At 33.5% G+C, this 24,698-nt stretch overlaps 1 protein-coding gene across 1 annotated transcript in view; it reads right to left on the reverse strand.

The window, feature by feature from the left end:
* The window catches only part of LOC123307337, a 69,954-nt gene extending 52,486 nt beyond the window's left edge, over window positions 1-17,468 (reverse strand). Inside the window, exon 1 of the mRNA XM_044889597.1 lies at window positions 16,868-17,468. The gene's annotated coding sequence lies outside the window, so the exon portion shown is untranslated. The remainder of the gene's footprint in view (window positions 1-16,867) is intronic.
* Between the last annotated feature and the right edge of the window lie 7,230 nt (window positions 17,469-24,698).

Genomic DNA, 24,698 nt, shown 5'->3' on the forward strand with positions numbered 1-24,698 from the left:
TACGAAAATGTGCGGTTATGAAGCTTGTCAAAACATTTTTGGGTTTTAAATCAACGCTATGTTGCCCGTTCTACGTATAAGTTTTTGTTATTACGTATTTTATCACAATGTAAAATCTCTTCGGAAAATATGTGACGAACATAAATAATTGACGTTTATACAAACTACATGAAGGCATACCAAATCCAGTTATTTGCATGAAAAATACAAGAGATCGGTATAATATCATAATATGCACTAGCTTGAGGAGAATTAAAGTTCGTTATCTTCTTTGGCTTACATCATTTGTAGATTTCAAAAATATTAACCCGAAGATGAAATGCATATGATGCAGTGGTTGGAAATGGGTATCTCTCGAAGGAATTAACAGATAATTACAAGAATGTTAAATTCTTCAACAAAAATCATCTTGAATCAATATAAGTAACAGGAATTGAAGGAAGTTTCAAGTTAAGATGCAACTTCACCGTTGAACAAAAATTTCACATGAATAAACAAGTAACAGGGCAGCTTGCGCGTATTTGAGGCTATTCATCTTAATAAATTGATGTAATAATAATAATTAGGTATTTATTAGTACCTTTAGAAATTTACATTGTATAGGACAAGTCAAATGAAAAATAGAAAAATCGATTTTAGGGAACTTATTGTCCGATGACATTTATCGAAAATCCTTTTCGCATTAATTCACTCAAACATAATACTCTCAAATGCCACCACTTTTTTGGGTCTCCCAATAGAAGGAAATTCTTTGTCATCCTCTTCATTCACAATCTTTCTGATTGTGGCAATATCCAGCTGAAATATAAGTCGTTTAGATTCAGATGAAGCATTATATAAATTCTCTTACATTGAATATGTTCACTACCGTCTGACATATTGTGGATTTTAGAATATCAGGGTATAACTATTTGAATGAGCGGACCTAAATTCTAAATAGCACTTTCTGAAACCCTGTCTCTTTTTTCAATAACTTTCGGCATTTTCGAGTTTTCGTAATAAAAATTGATAATTAGTTGTGGCAACGGCGTTATGACATTAACGACATTTCATGAGTGCCAACCTAACTTCGTTTTAGTTACAAAAACTTGAGAAAATTATTTCATGGCCAACCGACTGCTAAAATAAATTTGAATGAAGTATACGTCATTATTTTTTGAATTTTTTAGATTCTTGATGTATGGTTATTTTTGTGTAATTTTCACTAAATATTTGCCTTCTAGTTGGAATTACGACAATTTCTACAACGCCGGGTTTCGTTTTACATTAATCAGTGAAAAGTAGTAGGTATACCGTGTTTTCATAGGATTGTTATTCGTCAAATAATTTCATCTGAAGGTATCCTTCAGATAGGAAATTATTTGACAGATACCTACTTATTCATATTGAATAAAATTTATTCGAAGATGATAGTACCGGGACTATGAAAATTAATTTGTTCCATAATTTTGACGCGCACTGTATATGTCTCCCAGTACCCAGGATGGTTAGGTTTCTGACCAAAAATGTTGTTTCATTATTTATATTGTTCCCCTTTCCCATAAAATCATCATAGAAGAGCACTTTTCAAGGGATGCTCGCTCCATGCACGTTTTCATATATTACACGTCAACTGTAGAAGTCATGAAATGAATAAATTGTCGGTTGACTGACAAATGATTTTTTTCTTTTCCACTCATAGTTTACTCAAGAGCTCTACAACGTTTTCCATCTGCTATTATATTCGAATTAACTTTATAGACTTCCTCTGAAGCACTAATGATCTCAAATGTGTTTTCAGAAAATGAACTTGAAAAATGACAGGGTAGAATGATTGGACAGAAAAAAGAAGGAACCTGTCGGTCTCATGCTGGAATGCTATAATTTATAAAATAAGAATGCTAAATAGAACGGCCATCATGAACTCGATTATGAATAATATGCCCCCTTACTGTTCACAGATATACTTTGTGTATATTATAATGAACTGAACATCATAACTTCGCACTATCACTAGGTATATCTTCATTTTCAAAAATTTCGGTTTCAGTTTACGATTTCTAATAATTGGCCTTTGCATTAGAGTTCAAACCAAAATTTAACATCTCCTGCGACCTGAGATATTTACGATATATTCTCCGAAGGAAAAATAAGAAAAATCAATTCCTACATAAATTTATATATGAATATTTCCTCAACAAGGCTGCTTCATCAGAACTCCATCGAGTAGTTTGTGATGCTACTGATGCTGATAATTCTACTCCGTTAAAGCTGCAACAGGTTTACAAAGAAACAGTCTGCAGAAGTCTGCAGAAACTGATTGGCAAACCTTCTCGTAGAAGACAACAGAACGAGATCAAGCATGATTATGTCGACATATCTGCGTCGAACTACTGGTTGACTTTCGGAAAGTTATTTCCCGAAACAGAGTTATTCATCATTGCCATCCAACATCAAGTGATACCTTCAAGGAATGCCTCAGTGAAGGACAATAACTGTCGTTATAGCTCTGCGACACATGAAACCATGAAGCACATCAACGGGGGATGCCAGAAGTTCGCAGGCAAGGAGTATAATAATAGACATGATGCTGTTGCCAAGATTTTTTTAGATGAATTGGCTATAAAATACCAACTTCTAACATCAAAAATATTCGTTACTACAATTATTATCCAGATTCTGTGTTGGAAAATGATCATCACAAGCTCTACTGGGATCACACGGTTCTTACAGTCCGAAACATAACTCACAATAGACCTGACCTCTTATTACTGAATAGAGATGAGAATAGCGCACTATTCATCGACGTAGCGATTCCAAATAACTAAAACCTACTGGATAGGCACATCCAGAAGATGACGAATAACAGAGACCTCGAGGAACAAACCAGGGGTCAGTGGAAGTTAAAAGATATCAAGACCATATCTATTGTCATTTCATCTACAGGCCTGATACCGAAGAAACTAACACAGAATTCGAAGCAACTCTCTAACAGAGCTTAATCCTTTTGATATCTGGGATAAGTGAAAGTTCCTCTAAATAGGAGTGTAAAAGCCATATGGCTAAAGTCTGTAAACTTTATTCACCCAACATGAAAATTAGTTATAGTGCCACAGCTTATATAAACTCAAACAAATGCTCATCTGTTCCCTTATTATACGAACCAAACATACATTAATTAAAAGATACAAGAGACAATATAAAAAAATGGCAAATGACCCATCCTGGTGCCCGCCGAAGAATGTTGGTCCGAGGTAACCCAAAAATTATAGGATTCCTGGCCGCCATCTCTGCAATGAGGATATTTACCCGAGCGATAGGGTAAGGATATATACCAGTACATGAAATATTTTATATTTTATAAAACTTTCTCTAAATATGCTCAATTGGTGCAAGATGCGTAGCATAACTAAGAAACCATATCATACTGGCGTACTCCAACCTACTGACACCGATGAAAAAGTAGTCATTTCTGAGGCCAGACACGTCATTCATATCCATAACCATTATAAAAAAAAATCATTTTCTGCTACAAATAGGTACGAATCATTTTCAAAAAATTTGTAGTAGAACCGCTCAATGATAGCTTATTCAAGAGCAAATTGTGGTGAACGTCAAAGGCATATAAAAAATCTGTAAAGATCACATCAACCCTCGCATCAACCTGACCTCCATCATCAAGGGACTCGGCAAATTCTGCGATACTGTAGCTAGGTTAGTTACAGTCGATGTTCCTCGGAAAAACCATTGTGTGATGATTGTAAATGTGGCTTAACATGATGGTAAATACAGAATCTCTTCATATTCCTTGGCAAAATTCGACAGAATGGAAACGGGTCTATAATTCTCCACAGAAGACAAGTCACCTCTCTTGAAAACTGGAATCACTCTATCTCTTTTCCATCTCTTAAAGAAGGATCTGTTTTTAATAGTTAAGTTTTGTATTGTGCCACTGTGTTGCATGGCATACACTTATGACTTATATGGTCGTCTAGCATGACCTCAGTTCAATTACTTTTCCAACAATGGACAATGGAGTTCAAATTGAACCTACATTTTCTATAATATATATTCTTACAAGACGATGACAATCATAGAATAATTCAAAATGACCCCTGAAAGTAGTTATGTATATACATTTTTGACACTACTCTGTCCCCTGTAGTACAGGGAGCATCATCAATCATTTAGTTTGTTTTTCGAGTTGTTTACAGGATATCCCATTTTATCATATAATCTAAATTGTCTTTCGATTCTCGAAATTGCTAAGAATATCTTACGTATATGTAGCAGGCATAGGTATTGCGTATAATTCAAAACCAATCGAAATATTCCTTCTGTAATGTCGAAAAAAAGTCAATTCAGACCTCAAACTCATAAAATATACTCTAACTAGCGATGACATAAATTTGTCACCACTATGTATAACAAATTCTGAATTAATGTCCTCATAGTTGATGAAAAATATAATTGAACTATAAGAAGATTACCATGATTTTCACTAATATGAGTTTGAGTTGCTCGATGAGTTGTTTAACCAAGTTCACCTTCATCCTAGTACATGAAGACGCCACTGTGCTGAAACACGTGCCGTGGTTAAATAACTCATGTTAGTCGAAATTATATAATTCGGTTCTAAGAACGATAAAAGAAAATTGTGCAGTCTTGTCCACAAAGAACTGACCACACTTTTATGGTGAATAGACGGTACCTAGGGGTAGAAGATCCAGAAACAAACACTTGAATAAGGGCTTCGCATTTCTGAGGTACAGAGTGATGTATTGTTTATTGTTTTGGGCGGAAATGTGGTTGGCTATAACTGGCGAACAGTTCAACAAATTCTTTTCAAATTTGGCAGTTGTTGTCATCTCTGGCCATAAGAACTATTCCAAAAAAGTATAGACAAGGACCCAAAAATCTTGATATTTGCTTTCCGTTTCAATGAAACACACAAGAAATATCAATATGTCGTTTATATCATTCGATCCAAAAGATGACATTTCGTCTCATGAACAGATCATTCTTGTTGATCTTTTGCCGTCTTCTAAAATAACTTTCTTTATTATATCCTTCAGCATTTTTACTTGTATATTGAAATTATTTTCTATTCGTGTTAGAGACTTAACTGTTCGTTTTTCCAGTAGGGCGAAGCCGAGGGCGAAGCATTATTTTCCACAGATTCTTCATTATGTAAAGGTATTCAACCTTTAGCTAATGTATATTATGTGTCAATAATTCAATTTTCTTCCATAGCAAAAATAAATATATTTAAGAACCGATCTCTTACATTTTCCATGCAAATAACTAGATTTGGTATGCCTTCAATCAGTTTGTATAAACGTCAATTATGTTCGTCTTCATATTTTCCGAAGTGATTGGACATTGTGATAAAATACGTAAATACTGAGACTTTCCAGTAGAACGGACAACATAGCGCTGATTCAAAATCCAAAAATGTTTTGTTAAACGTTCGAATCCCACATTTTCGTACTATACATAGTGGAATGTGTCAAATTTCCATAGCCAACCGAGTGCTAAAATAAAATTGAATGGGGTTTAGTTGTGATAAATCCTAGTCTAAATCCCATTTCGCTATCACAATTAGGGGAGAGTTGGATAAAACGGGATAGCTAACGTTATATAACCCGTAACTCCCTAAACAAGCTATTGATAACTGCTACTTCTGCACAATAACTTCTCTGGTGTCTTCTTTATACATTGAATATCGACCATTCCTTCATTGTTTGATGATTATATAGAAAAGGTAATAATTATGATAAAAGATAAAGTATCCTGTTTTGCCCTACTAGTCGGGTAAAATGGGATGATGTATGAATGAAAATGAAAATGGTTATGAGAGTCAAATATATCTATTGAAATCGAAAACAGAACACTTGGGAAACTCATACTTATAACAAAAAACAAATCAAGACTTCAGCAACGACAAAAATCGCACGAGTACGGATCAACATCATTCTCAACCCCGGCACAAGCTTCATAAGACCAAATACGACAGTCCTGGCACATTACCCAACCGTCAGCACTCTTTGATTTAGAGATCAATTCTGAACAATAAATGCAGGTTGCATCGGGTTCCTCTTCATCTTCTGAACTACTACAATTTTTGTTTCTTCCTTCTTCTCTTTTGTCGTCTTTTTGTTAGATATTATATTTTTTACCTTCTCATTATTCTTGTTTATTACTGCCCATTCGTTTTTCTCGCATATTTTCCCATCCTTCTTTAGACTTGTTGACCAATTAAATTCAAAATCTTTGTTGAAACCAATAGATCTCTTGGTTGGCCAAAACGGGATAGTATCCAGTTTTATCCGACTGCATCCCATTTTGCCGCTTTAGTTATCAACCTCTATAAGAACAAAGGCGATACGTCGAATTGCAACAATTACAGAGGCATATCGTTGCTTAGCGTGGCCGGTAAAATTCTCTCGAAGATTATGGCTAATCGTCTGGTTCCACTCTTAGAGAAGCTTTTACCTGAATCCCAGTGCGGCTTTCGACCAAATCGAGGTACGGTGGACCTAATTTTTACACTGCGACAGCTACAAGAAAAGGCCCGTGAACAACAATCAAGGATTTATACAGCCTTCATCGATTTAAGCAAGGCATTCGACTCGGTGAATCGGAGAGCGCTATGGAAAATCATGGCACGTCTAGGAGTACCCGAAAAATTCCTAGCAGTGTGTAAAAGCCTTCATACCAACAACACCGCTAGAATACAGCATAATGGCTCTACAACCGACCATTTCTCAACCAACTCTGGAATAAAACAAGGCTGCGTATTAGCGCCTTTACTGTTCAATATTTTCGCCATAGCTGTATCGATAATTGCTGACATGAGCATGCCCGTAAGAGGTGTTGGGATAAGATTCAGATTTGATGGAGGCCTGTTTAACCTGAAGCGCCTCAGAGCAAAAACCCGTACCAAGTTTATCACGGAACTTCAATATGCAGACGACTGTTCACTCATCGCTAGCAGCTCAGAGGATCTACAGATAATGATGGACACCTATAAACATATATACGAAGCTTTAGGCCTTAGACTCAATATTGACAAGACCAAAATCCTGGTGAGTCCGCCAGAAAGCCTTCAAACAGATATCAGCCTGGACAATGAAACTCTAGAACAGGTCGAGCAGTTCAAATACTTGGGAAGCTTCATAAATACTAGGGCTAACCTTGACACGGAAATACACAACCGTATCAATTCGGCATCACGGGCATTCTGGAAGCTGAAGGACAGAGTGTTTCAAAATCACGACCTCAATCTGAAGACCAAGGCAGCTGTTTACAGAGCAGTGGTCCTCCCAACGCTTCTTTACGGAAGCGAAAGCTGGACTCCCTACAGGCGATATATTAAACAGCTTGAACAGACGCAGCAACGTCATCTAAGACAGATAATGCACATCAGATGGTTCCACAAAGTTTCGAATGCAGAAGTCTTGCAGCGCGCGAGTTGTACAACAGTTGAGACTCAAGTAACGAGGACCCGACTCAGATGGAGCAGCCACATTCTGAGGATGCAAGACACAAGACTCCCCAAGATAGCTCTATACGGCGAACTCACTGAGGGAGCCCGGAAACCAGGAGGCCAGTATAAGCGGTTTAAGGATACACTACATCAATCCCTAAAATCAGTTAATGCCAATCATAACTGGGAACAACTAGCGTTAGACAGGTCACAGTGGAGGTCTTTGGTAAACAGATATAATGGAAAATCGAGAAGGATACAGCGGCGGCCAGATCTGGTTGGTGACTATCCATGCCCTGAGTGTGGAAGGATCTGCAGGTCACGGTTGGGTCTCTTTAGTCACAGGAGGGCACACAGTCGCAACTAGCACTAAGAAATTACTTATAATAATAATAATATAATAAGTCTGTTCGAATTTTTTTCTTTTTTTTTTTTTTCTTCTTCTTCTTTTTGTAGATTTATTCCCGGTAACGGGATACAGCAATGAATGATTGAATGAATGCCCGACCGCGTCTCCCAAAATATTATTCAGGATTTTTACAAGAAAAAAAAGTTTTTTCATATCTGTAAATATCACGAAATATAGTAAATTATTCAAATTTTCATATGAAATACGTTATTTTCGTTATTCAAATTGAAAAATTTTCCATCAACTACCCGCAAAACTAAATAGTATAACACTACCTTCACGAATTGCAGCTTGTCACATGTTACAGATTTACAATTCATCGGAATAATTAACTGCTATATTTGGAGATACCTTATCCACAGCAATTTATACTACCAGTCGTCAAATGGCCCTGCTTATTTTCGAATATTGCCCGATATCCCGTTTTACCGAACTATCCTGTTTTGTCCAACTCTTCCCTACTTTTAAAGTTACCAATGGGTGGTGCAGCTTTAGATAGAACCATTGAGTATAAATGGGTTTGAAACTCAATGATACAACCTAACCCGAGACCTACCCCAAACAGGTATAACGGTATAACTCAGAAATGGCAAGTGTAATAAAGGGTAATTTGGCTGGTGTAGGTTTAAGTCACTTATATGGATTATTTTGTTCGGGATTGATAGAAGTAGAAAGAATATTCATAGGAAAAATGAATAATTACAAGTCAGAGCAAGAAAACATTTCTACGAGTGAAGGTGAATCTTTGACAGGTTACTCCGAGGGTTGCTCTACCCAAATTTTTGTCCATGGATATATTCAAATGTTCTAAATGCATGTTCAGTACCTAGTAATAAATATTTAAATTTTTTTTTCAGCACATAATTTATTATATTTCAAGATGAATTTAAGTTTGAGCCCAACCCATCTTTGACAACTCCGTACAGGCTCACTGTTGAACTGGATCTAATTTATAACCGGGCTTTAGAAAATTTTGTGCCAGGTCAAATTTGCGAGCTAACCATTGATTTATGATGAGACGTTTTGACCGAAAGTAATGAAGAAAGGAGAATTCGAGAATTGCCGTATAGTCGAAAGAAAATAATAGCACTAGATGGATGGACGACTACTCACATTCCGAGCTTAATAATAATTATAAACCTAATTCGTATAACACAACATCCAATTTAATTCATATCATCCCGATTTCCGAGAAATATTCTTAATTATATGAGAACGTGGATGTGGACTTATCGTACAGCAAATAAACAAAATGGCAGAATATCATCATAGAATAATCCTGAATACTGATGTGTAAGCAGATTCATTCAATATCTAGCTGAGCAGACATGAATCTACAGCCGGCAGCGAAATTAAACTGTGAAGAGTGTGAATGTGAAGTAATTTTGATCATTTCTCTAGAGTCTAGACTATAGTATGTTTGATACTTACTGAGATCAGAAATAGTTTATCTGACTCGAGCAAAGAAGTCCAGATGTACAAGGTGAGTAAAAAATAACGCAAAAAAGTCATTATCTTCGGTATTTGCCGTTTCGTAGAGAAATGGGAGACCACATGATGGATTGGAAGAAGATTATACCTATGACCTGTGTAAGGCAATTCATGAAATTGTAAGAACACCAATAAACTCTCTCTCTCTCTCTCTCTCTCTCTCTCTCTCTCTCTTCTATTGGGAATTCAAATGTAGATTGCAGCGACATAGTGGTGACAGTTCGAAGTAAAAAGTTAATGCCTTTACGTCATTGTTCTACGTTCCTCGATGTAAACCATAGACCTAATAATACATTTTATTTTATTAGGTCTATGATGTAAACAAACAAATGACAAAAGTGCCTTAACTTTTTATTTACAAAAATAGCCACCAGAGGGCGTATCGCTTGTTTTGAATTCCCAATTAGATCAAGATAATAATTTGGCAAATTGTTCGGTAGGAATGGATCATATTTGGATCAATCTACTGAAGAAGGAACTGTCATCCGGTAATTTCAAAATTAAATGAATCAACGTTTCTATGCAGTCTCTGTTTCTATGTATTGACAATTAAAGTCAAACAAAAGCCACAATTCAGAAGATTTTCGAAAATAGATTTTTCGTCTGATGAAGGAGTCTGATATAGACTCCGAAACGTTACCACTTAAAATTATAATTTCAACGTTATTTATTTTCAGTTCGTTGTCAGGCAACAATTTTTTCTAGTTAATTTGCTCCTGAAAAATTAGTGCAAGAATTTACGCAGGAGCAAATCGTCGATTTCATTTTTGTTGAGATAAATTCATCAGAGTAAAGCAAAACCAAATCCCTTACTCATTCAGAATTCTCGACAAATATAAATATGTCAAATGCGATTGGTTTATTAGTCAACAATATTAGTGCTGGCGGTCAAAGTGTTGAATAACATACCCCAGCAGTTTTCGACTGTGATAACCATATTATGTACTTTGCTATTGGAACCTATATACTGTATATAAGCATCTTTTAGGAATAAGATATTTCTCTCCGTTTCAGTCAGTTCTTGTTTGATATTCATTGAGAGTATAGATCGACCTCCGTTAAATCGATTGAATCAATATACAGATTGTTTCACAAAGTGCGTTTCATTGAAGAAGAATTTATCCTAAACCAACCTAATCTCCAACAGGTTATGGGCCCAGCTTGCTCTGTTAAAATTAAATTCGCCGATGTTAATTGCGAATATACCTTTCGTTTATAAAGTTAATCAGTGAAATAAAATGAAGTTTCCTTCTACTATTGAGAGTGAAAAATTTGGTAGTGAGTGAAGTGAAGTGAACTCGGTTGAAAAGCAATATGTGCGTAGTTAGCTGATGATCAGCGATGAGTCCTACGACCACGAAGCCTTTTCAGTCAGTAGCAGAGTTGGATCAAGATGCAACAATCCATCACAAGGGGAATTAAGGAGCTAGAGAATGGGCGTCTTCTCTTTTATATTGATCAACAGCCTGTAGGGTTTTTCAGATAAGTAAAACGAAAGCTCGTTGAATCTAGACAAAATCAATTTGTCTGTGACTGTTATAAAATTTCGTAAAAAGGAATTTTCTCAATGATAGTTATAATTGAAGGGCATTATTATTGAATTTTGATTTGAAATTCCCTAATTATAATTCAATTGAAAAGGATTTGAATTTTGAAATTGAATTAGGTACTCAAGCGAAATATAAATCGGACTCAACCAACTTAGAAGACATTTCATCAGGTAGACAAAAAAAAAAAAAAATCCGTTTGAATATATCTCAAGAGTAGTTAATGAACTAACTGGATATAAAATAGAATATGGAATTTGCCTTAAGAATCAAAACACAGTAAAGATGACATTTGAGGAATAATAAATTTTCTTTTCACATTTATATAATGTGACTGATTAAAAAAAAAAAAAAATAATAAAAAAATTCAATTCTTGTATTCTTGAAATGAAGAGCCTGAATCATAATTTATAATTTCATAAGTAGTAATTGATAGTTTTCCGAAATCGGGACATTTCTTGTATATTTGAATTAAATGTTTTGAATGCATACATCGTTGCCAATATTAGATTTCGAACCAAAAAAAAAAAAAATTTGTGAAATTGAGATTGAGTATCATTCAATATGGGAACCAGCTTCCGCATTTGCCTAAGCAAAAATATCATTTCAGGAGAAGCTGACATAAGTTGAAGTTATTTTCTTTGATTGGTGAAAGTAAAAAGTAGAAGTTCTGTTCAAGGGCATAAAAATAGGAGTTCATGATCATTATCGGAAATATAGCTTGAAAATGAAATGAGTATTCAATTTATTTTGAAATGTTCTAAAGGCTTCATAAAAAAAAATATTTCAATTGAGTCTTCAATTATCTGAATAAGAATTGAAATATATAACTTTCATGACCTAATCTTCATATTATTCACACTATGATATGCTACAGTAGAAGTTCGAAAGCCAATCTCTTTAATGGTGAAAATATTATAGATTGCTGGAATAGCAAAATACCAGAATATGTCCGTCTTCTAGATTGGTTGTTGAAGTCTGATTGTTCAGTAATTTGATTTATATTTCAGTACTTGGAAGTTTCGAAGAATCTGATTCTCGATGAAAAAAAAAAAATCATAAATCACTTTAAACGACTGCATATCTTGATAGAAACTTTTCTTACAAAAAAGGGATTCAATTGAGTCTAGAGTCTTGCTTAAATTATGATTCGAAATAATTTTAATCATTTCAATACCCTGAAGAATAATGAAGTTGTTGAATGAAAAAAAAAAAAACATTTGAATAATAAAGGTACTTTTCGAATGAACTAAAATCACAGCTGATAAAAATGTGATGATGATTATAAGTACTCAATTTATGAAAAAGGTGGAGTGACTCATTTCGTATCCAAATATAAATTAGAGATGTGATGATTATAAATTACAATATCATATTCACATCAACGATTCTCTCTAATATTCTATTGAATTTGAATTTTATTAAACTTTGAATAATTGCTAGTCAAGAGCTGATTAAAAAAAAAAAAATCATTTATCTACCTTTCTGAAGAATGAGATAAAAAAAAAAATCTGATAGTGAACTAGAATCCAAAATATAATGCAATAACAAATTGGTAGGTATGAACTCTTTTGAATTGAAACCAGTAGGTGGTTTAAAAGAAAATACACAGCAGTCATGGAAAGTCATATAGTTCATGCAATAAGACGCAGGTACGGACTTTACTGAGTTGATAGCATGGCTTCATGTAGAAATCTGATAGTGATTGAAAATCAGATATTCGGTGAAGTGAGAAACTGGTGAGTTTGATTTCGTATCAAAACCAGTGGTAAATCTGATAACCATAAATCAGGTAATTCGAAGGTAATTGAGAATGAAACTGGTGAGTTTGATTTCGTATCAAAACCAGTAGGTAAATCTGATAACCATAAATCAGGTAACTCAAAGATAATTGAGAATGAAACTGGTGAGTTTGATCTCGTATCAAAACCAGTAGGTTAATCTGATAACGTTAAATCAGGTAACTCAAAGATAATAATTGAGAATGAAACTAGTGAGTTTGATTTTGTATCAAATCCAGTAAGTAAATCTGATAACGATAAATCAGGTAACTCAAAGGTAACTGATAATGAAACTGGTGAATCTGATTTTGTATCAAAACCAGTAGGTAAATCTGATAATGGTAAATCAGGTGAATGAATCGATAATAATGGAGAAAGAAACTGGTGAACCAAAACCAGTAGGTAAATTTGATATCAACACTTTGTCGAAAGCGAAAGAACGTGAAAATTTATGAAATGAAATTGGTACAGTTAGTATATGAGAACAAAGTGATTGTGATGAATTGGCAATTTAAGGTGGAGGTTAATATGAATCTCACAAGAGTGAATTGGGTTGAATTTACCCAAAATAAGGACAAAGTGAAAGAATGTCCAGAGTATCGATCATGAAAATTATTAAGTTAATGTGCTTAATATAATATAGCATTCCTAAATATTTCTAGGAAATGAATGAAATGTTGAAGGGTATGAAGCAATAACGTTATTGTTATTGTTGATGAATAAATAATGATCTTTATTGAAGAGAATGAAAATATTGTTAATTGCAAATGGATAACAAGAATTAAAAATGATGCAATTTTTGGAAATCCATTTAAATATAAAAGCGATTTGTTTCCCGGGGCTTCAAGCAGCGATAGTTGATTAGATAATGCTCAAACTTTTGAATCGGTCGTCAGAATTTCAAGCTTCAGATACATAGTAACTCTTGCAATCGATTTAATTCATTGATACATCATATAATATTTAGATGTCTAAACTTTCCCTTCAAATAGCTGATTAGTTAAATAGTTTTCTTAGAGCAAGAAATTCTTAGAAAGGCCCTGTGAGGAAACGATTGTCGATTTCGTCAATTGAGTAAAGCCCTATACGTAGGAGATAAAACAAACAAAAATTCGAAAAGGATCTAAAATGATTTCGGTTTTCGAAATTCATACTCATCGATGCATATCTTATAGGTAGGCAAAATATATCGCAAAATATATAATTATGAGGTACTTTATCCGGATGATATATTGTAGTAGTTATACAACGAATGATGAAACATTGATATGTTCTAATTGATGGATTTTCTATGACAAAAGCAATCAAGTTTTTTTTTAGGAATCAGAGTTGATAGAAAACAAAATAAAATTAATTCTGATAAAAAAATTATTACATTATATAAGTGTTTTCAAAAGAAGATTATGAAGCACTGTGTAAAAAAAAAAAAAAAAAACTCATAGTATAATTAAAATGGATCTATATATTTTAAGTAGATTTTTTAATAAAAGAAGAACAAAAGAACTTTGGATGTTCTTACGGAGTTATCAAATGATTCAAGATTATAAAATTTGTTCGAATTATTTGAATTCAACTTTTTGGAAAATAATAAGTACAATTTGTTAAAAAAAAAAAAAATGCAAACCTTAATCGCTGCCTCATCCACAGAAAAAGGTTATATACAATATGGTTCTATAAAAAGCCGTCATAATACGTGAGTTAAGACTATAAAAAAAGGTTTTAATTTGACTATTATGATGTCTATCATTATTATTATGAAGATAGAAATAATGGTTGTTTTAGCTTGTGTTAGTTTTGGGAATAGTAGGTACTGCAAATCATACGAGATCAGAACATATTGACATCGAATATCTTTTCTCCCGAAATAAAAATTATGATATATTATAAAACTCAAATAAAATTGCAGAGGTTATCAGCTCTCCGTTATTTAAATCAAACCATTACCAGACTAATGTCTGTTATTTCATAGCAGGTTTAGGTTTAGTAAATTGAAGTGTTAAATGTATATTTACTTGGTATTACTATATTTGATACTGAAGGTATTATAATATGTATCTATACAATTTCTAATAGCAATGGTCTGGTGTGGTTTTTCTGGGTTTCCCACATCCTTGCAATGAATATTGGACCATACTTATATTGCCCCAGATAACAAATGGAGGGTCTTTCTATACTCAGGAATATTTTATTTTTGCATGCAATTTTGATATGTAATGATATGTATAGGTAATTGAGCATTGTATTATAAAAGATAAGAGATTTGATTTTGAGGCGGCGTGTTGAGATAAATTCATCAGAGTAAAGCAAAACCAAATCCCTTACTCATTCAGAATTCTCGACAAATATAAATATGTCAAATGCGATTGGTTTATTAGTCAACAATATTAGTGCTGGCGGTCAAAGTGTTGAATAACATACCCCAGCAGTTTTCGACTGTGATAACCATATTATGTACTTTGCTATTGGAACCTATATACTGTATATAAGCATCTTTTAGGAATAAGATATTTCTCTCCGTTTCAGTCAGTTCTTGTTTGATATTCATTGAGAGTATAGATCGACCTCCGTTAAATCGATTGAATCAATATACAGATTGTTTCACAAAGTGCGTTTCATTGAAGAAGAATTTATCCTAAACCAACCTAATCTCCAACAATTTTTAATTGATTTTGTTTCAGAGATTGGGAGTGAAAACCCTAAAAAGTTTATTAAGAAATGCAGAATCCTCCCAGAATAAATTTCAATCGATATCATTTTTTCCGAATCGGCTAGGTTTAAAAGATACAGGCTGTTGAAAAACTATGGAAAAATTATATTTTTAGTTCTATCTCACAAACCGTTTCATCGAATGAAATGAACTTCGGAATATAGTTTTTCATTTATTTGATGAATCTTTTTAGAACACAAGATATCACCTACGTTTTCCAGTTTCCTCATTATGACCATTACGTACCATAAAAATACCAAAAATTCAAGGAACCCAACTCTTCAAACTAAGTTGAACGCTATCTAAGGAATATTTGAACATTTTGTAAAATAAAAGTATTCCTCATGTTTTCTCGTATAATGCGTCGTTTTCGAGTTATTTAATGATCAAAAATAAAAAATATCTGTGATTTATCAGGGCCGAATCGAAAAAAATGGTATGAGAAAAAAGTGTTTCCTTTGACCTCAAGAATCTACTTTTAAAATATTTGTTGGAGTCATAGACTCACCCTGTATAATTGAGATGTTTTCAAATGGCAACCAGTCAGATAACAGAAAACCGTTACTTTTATTTGTGCTAGAAATCATTATTTTGGATGATTTGGTAATTTATTGATTTGTCAAATCTTTTTTATTATAGAGATGAAAAATGCCTTTTTCGTATAGGCTAGTAGTTGACGAGAGACGAAAGAACGTATTAATTATTTATTTACATATTCATTTATTTTTTAAATTGTGATTTTCATTTCAGATAATCCATCAATTTCCTACTAAATTCATGCTTTCGTATTCAATAAGTGTAACCATTTTATTCCCATCGAGATTCCCATAATGAAAAGGGATGACTAAATCGTACTCAGCAACAAAAGATGTATCTGTTTTAGCCTTTTTTTCTACGAAAAAGTAAACACTCAAGATTTAAATTTTGTGCGTTACTTTTTAGTCTGTATTTTTAGGATGAAAGGATGACGAATTCAAGAATGCTTCTTGTTCATCTCTTTCCGAATTTAAGAAGTAATCATTTTTTCTCGTCCAACAGATCAAATCAACCAAATTTTCTTGCTTTTTATTGTCCTTGATCATCATAAATATGAGAATGCAAAAGTCTCTCACATTCACATTCCATTTGATGAGTTTTCTCAGTAGAAAACGATTAGCACATCCCATCTCATGAAAAAGTGCATTGATCCCTGCAGTTTTTAATGATAATTGCGATGTAAATTCACTGTGACTTAGACCTAATCAGTTACTCAGGTACCCTTATAAAATAAGGGTTTTTTCTAACATTTTGGACTCGCAATATGAGAATCTTTTTTGTCAAAACAAGCATGAATATAACCCTTAGATATTGGCACATTCAGAAGTAATCTATAGGTTTATCTGTACCAGCTACTACGGCTTAGCGTATCTAGGAGCCTGTTGAAGGTATTTGAAATAACTTGCACCTTATGACTTCGTGACATACCTAAATCGTTAGTTTTCCTCGTAATTCCTTCATCCCATCAAGATCCAGCTTTGAACTTCACGTAGCACTTTCAAAACGGAAGAAAACGCACGGTTTCACTCATTCACCTCACTTTCCTGTTGGAGGAATAATTCCAAAGTTTATTGACTACAACAAGTAACACTTTGAAGTACCTGAAACGTACCAACTAGATCCTGGGCAAGAATAGCGGCATTTGCCCATTTAGTGGACCGTTGATGCTTGGTCTGCTTCTATCTCTTTCACGCTGTTTCTTTCTTCACCTTTACTAGATGGGTAAGTTAACAAGTGAGGGACCTTGGTTGGTATGAAATGCCACGAGGTTTAAAGTGAACTGCAACTGGTTATCCCGGATAAAGGTATTTGATACCACCTGTTGGAGACATTTTTTTGCAATAGGCAGTTTGTGATGTATTGTGACCAATGCAGGTGAAGGAAATGGGGGAGCTCAATAATTTCAATACTGAACACTACGTTGAACATGTAAAGGGTACATAAATTAAATAGTGGTAGTTAAAACTTGACGTCTTCCTCACGTACTCATCCAAAGGAGAAATAAATCCAACTGGTTTTCAACAATAACTCCTGAGAATTGTCCATTAACATGAGATAACTTTCAGAAAAGTGAAATTTGGCATATGGTACCTATAAGAAGGTAGATAGATTTTAAAAATACTGAAGAAATCATGAAAACCCATATAAATAATTCCATATTTTTGTGGAATTTGACACAACAAAACCCGTACATATGTCGATGAGTTTTTTTTTTAATTTAATCATTGATTAAATCGGTATACCTATTCATATTCAGCGTTTATTGCCATAACACAGCATTACCTACATTTTAAACACATTAACGTATTTTATACATCCATAAACTGTCTTGTAGACAAATGAATAAGAAACAAAAGGAATCAACCCCGGCGAGATATCCTGGCATCCGAGAAAGTACTTATTGATATAATGATAATATGGTTTATTCCAAGCAATTGAAACTATTACGAAAACCTTGAAATTGAAAACCTAAAATTCCTCGTAGTGCCATAACTCAATTTTTTTCGTCGACCTCTAATTGCAGGACGAAGAGTCGATTATTTTTGATGGCAAGTATTTTTCGTCCGTAAACACTTTTCGTCCGCTGTTTGTCGCTAATTAGAAACTAATACGAGTGGCGATTTAATAAATCTTTTTTTTAACCCTCATAACTTGGGTTTGAATAATACCTGATGTAAATTTTTTTTTGAGATTTGATGTCAATGATGAGGTTATTGAAAATGTGAAGTTTCATTTGCATAGTGTTAATAATTCGGATTTTATTGATAATCAAATATCACCGATTTCGTGACTGACTCAGGATTTATGCAGCATCACAGTAACTGCACCTGCCAAATCACGCTGCCAAAGCCGGAAGCATACTTAAATTTGTCACAGTTTTATTAAAATTTATTACACCAGGTCCGAATTTTATTACACTTGCCATTCCCTTGCTATGCTTGTTTGGTGTAGTAGATTCTACCTAAAACTACACCACTTACTTGTTTATGATAGCGAAATGGGATTAAGTCTAGAATTTATTACAACTCAAACATTCATTCCCAATCCAATATAAAGTCACTTTATTATTACTTTATACCAGTATCGGTTATTACCTACATACTTTATAATTTTCAAATCAGCATATTCCGAAAGTTTTACTAAGAGTACCTTTTTTGTGTGAAATTGAGTGATGTTTAAGTTCACTTGAAATTTTGATTAATAAATCTAACTTCATGATACAAACAGTGTGACTAGCTCCCTCTATGAGAGTCAGATATAAAATAAAATTCATGTAATGTATCAGCTTTCAAAACATATTCGTGTAAAATTTCATTGAAATGTTGCCAGTAGTTTCGAATTTTTTTCTTCAACTCCCTTTATCTTGAATACGGATGGCGTTACGAAAATTTTCTTCTAAACAAATCCCAATTCATTTTCCGTTTTCTACCTATCTCAGAGATGAGGTCACGTTTTTTTGAAACAACCTGTATAATTGAGTGCGCAAAAATGTTTGATGTGTACCAAATACAAAAACATTGTGGGTCTCTTTTTAATCATCTATATTATGAATATTACTTTGTTTTTATATTCTCATTTGAAGTAATAATATGATGACTACTGAGTAACAATAATGGTTTTCTAATGAACAAAATAAAATGTTATATATTTTCATGAGCACACCAACAGGTGTGAAATTCCACTAAAAAACTTTGCAATCTAAGGTTCTCACTCTGAATTTTAGTCAAAATATCTCACATGGAGGTGCGGTGAAAAATTAAGGTACTCTCTGTTCATTACACTAAAGAAACGGCACAGTCACATATTTTCACTATAAAGTATGTAGTTGAGGCTTGTATCAAAAGCTTGGATCTCCATGAGATGAGACGGACTCGTCTAGGCTAGAGTTGACTTGCGAATGTTTTTGGTGAAATTTATAATATCATTATACGGTTCAATGTTTGTAATAAATAGGAGTATCATTCTCAAATATGAATTAGAGGTTTTCAAATTCTATTATTGAAAGTAAGCTCTATGATTAAATTTTTTCAAGCATGGTTTGGACACCGGAAAATACACTTAAGCTTCAGAAGATTAATCATACTCAATTTGGATATCGAATTAGAGAATACCTATCATTCTATTCCACAAGAAATACTAAGAAATACTCAGTATGAATATACATATTCCTTTTCGTTAGATCCCATCCAACTGAAGGATGGCGAATGATTTCCCAAACATTGAACCCAATGATCCGAAATGATGAAAATGGGCCTCTTGATCATAAATTTTAATGTTGGTACAAAGTCAACACCTTTGTACCTACATTCAATGAAAACAAAGTCCTATCTCCCACAGTCTTCATTACAAAGGACTGCTAGTATCGGAGTTTTTATTGCAACTCCAATATAATCAAGTCTAGAAGCAACAAGAATGCTCGAAAATTGAATTTGATAATTTTAGAAAAACAGAACTTTCAGAAGTCGGAAGTAAAAGAAACAAACCAGCTACAAGCCTACCAACGAAAACAATAATAAATAGATTATAAACTAAGAAAACGACGACGAGAAGAATATGTAGTGACATCTTTACCTCTACTATAAAATTAGAGGAATATGGTACGGTAAGACGAGTAGATATCTAGGGTTAAATACCAGAATGAACAAATTGAAGAATATGGAGTTTGGAGGATCTATTTTCTAGAAGCATACGTTCCATGCCATGAAAAAATATATCTAGAATTAGCAAATGTTCATCCTAAATTTTATACACAAATAGACATTTTCGATATATTACGTACTAATTTCGTAGGCACCTAGTGGGGGAGGTAAAAGGAGAAATCATCTGATTTAGAGGGTAGGGAAATCGCTATCTGTTAATCAACCGCTGCAGGTTGAGGCCGCAAAGAAATTCCACAGAAAGACGAGTAATCGGAGCGTGCCGAGCAAATACTCTCGACTAGTCGCGACTCGGGAGCCAATTCGTAAAAGCCTAAAATGCGCTCGATTAAATTATGATTTCTAACATTTACCAAACGCAAATGTAAAGAAATCCATATCAGTTTGATAATACAGACAGAAGTGAGATCAGCACGGATTATGGATAATACCGAATCAATATAGGATCAATTTTTTGGTTGTTGTTTACGAGCATATTCAATCCCTTTTTTTTGTGTCTTTGGATTATTTCAGGAGTTGTGTTATTGAAGGTAATTTCTATAATTAAGGTTTAACTTCGATTTATGCCACAAGAGATTTTTATGATTATTTTTTATATATAATATGCTTAATAAGGAATAGCATGGTATTAGTCTCAATTTGCGGAAACTTATAAGCTTATACTTTATTCCATATTATTGTGGCTATGTCATATTTTATTGCCGACTTTTTCTTGAATGCAGAAGAAGATACAAAATATATTCGTACCTACAACTATCCGTCTCGATAAACTCTTAATTTGAAAGAAACGATTGTTCCTGAATTTCCTGAAGTGCTATATACCAATACATCCCAATAAACAGAAATACGTGGAAGTAACGTTGAATTCTTCAAGTGACACTACGTTGAGAAACTGGAAAAATGTCGTTAGGAAATACGTTTCGTTCTAGTGTTACAGTAACGTATAGTGGACAATGTTTTTGAAAAGAAAATTCTACGAGAATATAACGTTGCCTACGATTGAAGTAACGTTGCTACAATACGAAATTCAAATGTTGATTCTCAAATAAAATGTCATTTGTTTTTCTGCCCACTACCCCTATTAGCTTTGTAATCGTCTTCATTAGCCAACATTATCTCTTATCAAATTAGGTTCATCAAGAAAACGGCAAACATCCATCACCACGGCGGGATTCGAACCTACTACCTTTGGCTTCCTACCCTACATCGCTGTCAACCAGACCATCGCAGCCTAGAGTTCATAACATCATATTTACAATACATATATCTACATCAATAGTCATCCCCTCAATCTATTCTTAATATAACCATTGAGTATTATTTGAGTATTGTTTGTGTTAATGTTATTGGGGTTGGATACTCAAAGATATCACTCATTACCAGTCTCTTGAATTGATTCAAATTATAAACTAATTTCATAACTAATGGTAACTGGTAGAACATATTCAATCTATTATGAAAAAGTGATCGGTTTTGCTCTTACAATGTCACATATGCCAATATTTACTACTTTGCACGACAAAAAAACGCTTCAGTTTCATAATAGTGGCTACAGGAAGGAGGTCTTTAGGTCTTTAGTTTCGTCTTCAATAAAGATTAATCTAACCAGTTAGACTAGAAACGTTGATTATATGTGAAATCAACGTCCCCCACTACATATAAACGTATAATACACGTGTGTGTGTTTATTGGGATACATATTCTCATGAAATGTTATACAAGGTACAATCGCGATAACGTGAACAGAATAAAACCAGGGTTGTTCACACAATAGAGGTTGTTCATGTTACCGGAGGTCACTGAAATACAAACTCTAAAACATATTGCTATACAGATTTATTATCTAATAAAACTAAAATACATTCTTATCGAAGATTTTGTTGAAAAAATTTTGAGATCTTAGTTTGCACCCTTTTTGGCAGAAACAATGTTGTTCACGCTATTGAGCCGTTCTAACGAGCGAGTGTTCACAGTATCGCGATTGTACTATATTTCCACTTTTTGGTCTTTTATTTTATATATATTTCAATTATTATTTGTAATTCATTGCTGTTATGTGAATTATAACGATTTTAATTAGTGAGATAGCAGCAATCTTCAATTAAATTGTGAACTCTTTTTTCTTGCTCGAGATGGAGAGATGAAACGTGAATGATCTCGAAAGCTCGAGCAAGAAAAAAGAGTTCACAATCTCACTATCTCACTAATAAAAATCGTTATATTTTAATCGATAAAAATTATATTTTCATGTATAAAGTGGTTTTTTCACCCAACAACTCAACCTAACTTGATCGATTGATGAATGATTCAGATATCGATTGAAATTTATTCTGGGAGGATTCTGAATTTCATCTACACCCAAAATTAGAAATAATGATTAAACATTTTCTTAGGGATAATTAATACCCGACAAATTTTATTGAAAAAACAATATTAAATTTAGAGAGAAAAATAACTAACCAAAATCATAATAATGATCAGGAACAACCAACAAACCGTCAAGAACAACAAAATTTATTGAACGTAATTCCTTATGCTAATGGTCTTTCAGAAAAACTAAGAAGAACCGGTTCCAAATTCAACATAAGAACTATGTTTAAAACGCAAAATGATTTAAGATCTATATATACAAAAACTAAACCTTTGAACAAAAAACAAAAATCAAAAAATTGTATTTACAACATTCCCTGTATTTGTGGTAAAATTTGTACAGGTGCGAAACGTCTAGACCTCTAGAAATAAGAAAACGCGAATATGAAAATAATATTAAAAATAGAGAAATTAATCGATCACAGATCGCAGATCATATTTGTTCTAATACAGGAGACCACATGATGGATTGGAATAACACTAAAATTTTAATGACGGAGCCAGAGCATTATAAACGAAAGATTAAAGAGTCTACGTGTATTTTATTGGAGCAAGATAATAATTTAGCAAATTGTTCGGTAGAAATAAATAAAATTAATTAATTAATCAACGTTTCTATGCAGTTTCTGTTTCTATGTATTGAAAACACTATTCAACAAGGGTTCTCCCACCTAAGAGATTTATATTTTTTTTGTTAGGTATTCCTCACCTTATTACAAAAATAATAGTACTTACGTTTGTTTAGCTCCCGTTATCAAAATAAAAGACATGCGTGAATTGTCCATGTTCGCACTTCTGTACCCTACGATACTTTATAAAATAAACGAACTATTGAAACAAGTTCAGTTTCTGGCAGCATTGAATGACTTTGAAAAAGAAGCCGGGTTGTTATTTGTAGAAGTGACCAAAAATTTTCTTGGTTCACAAATCTCCGCAATATGTAAATATCGTCAAAACGATGTTACAGGCTCATCAAAAAATGGGATGCAACATGTCCCACCTAAGAGATTTATATTTTTCTGTTAGGTATTCCTCACCTTATTACAAAAATAATAGTACTTACGTTTGTTTAGCTCCCGTTATCAAAATAAAAGACATGCGTGAATTCTCCATGTTCGCACTTCTGTACCCTACGATACTTTATAAAATAAACAAACTATTGAAACAAGTTCAGTTTCTGGCAGCATTGAATGACTTTGAAAAAGAAGCCTGGTTGTCCTTTGTAGAAGTGACCAAAAATTTTCTTGGCAATCACAAATCTCCGCAATATGTAAATATCGTCAAAACGATGTTACAGGCTCATCAAAAAATGGGATGCAACATGTCCCACCTAAGAGATTTATATTTTTCTGTTAGGTATTCCTCACCTTATTACAAAAATAATAGTACTTACGTTTGTTTAGCTCCCGTTATCAAAATAAAAGACATGCGTGAATTCTCCATGTTCGCACTTCTGTACCCTACGATACTTTATAAAATAAACAAACTATTGAAACAAGTTCAGTTTCTGGCAGCATTGAATGACTTTGAAAAAGAAGCCTGGTTGTCCTTTGTAGAAGTGACCAAAAATTTTCTTGGCAATCACAAATCTCCGCAATATGTACCTAAATATCGTCAAAACGATGTTACAGGCTCATCAAAAAATGGGATGCAACATGTCCCACCTAAGAGATTTATATTTTTCTGTTAGGTATTCCTCACCTTATTACAAAAATAATAGTACTTACGTTTGTTTAGCTCCCGTTATCAAAATAAAAGACATGCGTGAATTGTCCATGTTCGCACTTCTGTATCCTACGATAATTTATAAAATAAACAAACTATTGAAACAAGTTCGGTTTCTGGCAGCATCGAATGACTTTGAAAAAGAAGCCTGGTTGTCCTTTGTAGAAGTGACCAAAAATTTTCTTGGCAATCACAAATCTCCGCAATATGTAAATATCGTCAAAACGATGTTACAGGCTCATCAAAAAATGGGATGCAACATGTCCTTAGAGCCCGTTTGCAACAGCCGAGAATTCTCTGGAGAATTCTCTACAAAATTCTCGCAAGGAAACGGCAGAGATTATTTTGTATGCAACTGAACAGAGAATTCTACCGAAAGTCCGTATGCAAGGGTATATAATTCACGGCGCATGAATTTTCGAGCAAATTCTCTAGAGAATTCTCGGCTCTTGCAAACGGGCTTAAAAATACACTTTTTGCAATCACATATTAATTTCTTTCCACAA

The sequence above is a fragment of the Coccinella septempunctata genome, chromosome 2 (genome assembly GCF_907165205.1).
Source record: "Coccinella septempunctata chromosome 2, icCocSept1.1, whole genome shotgun sequence".
Lineage (NCBI taxonomy): Eukaryota > Metazoa > Arthropoda > Insecta > Coleoptera > Coccinellidae > Coccinella > Coccinella septempunctata.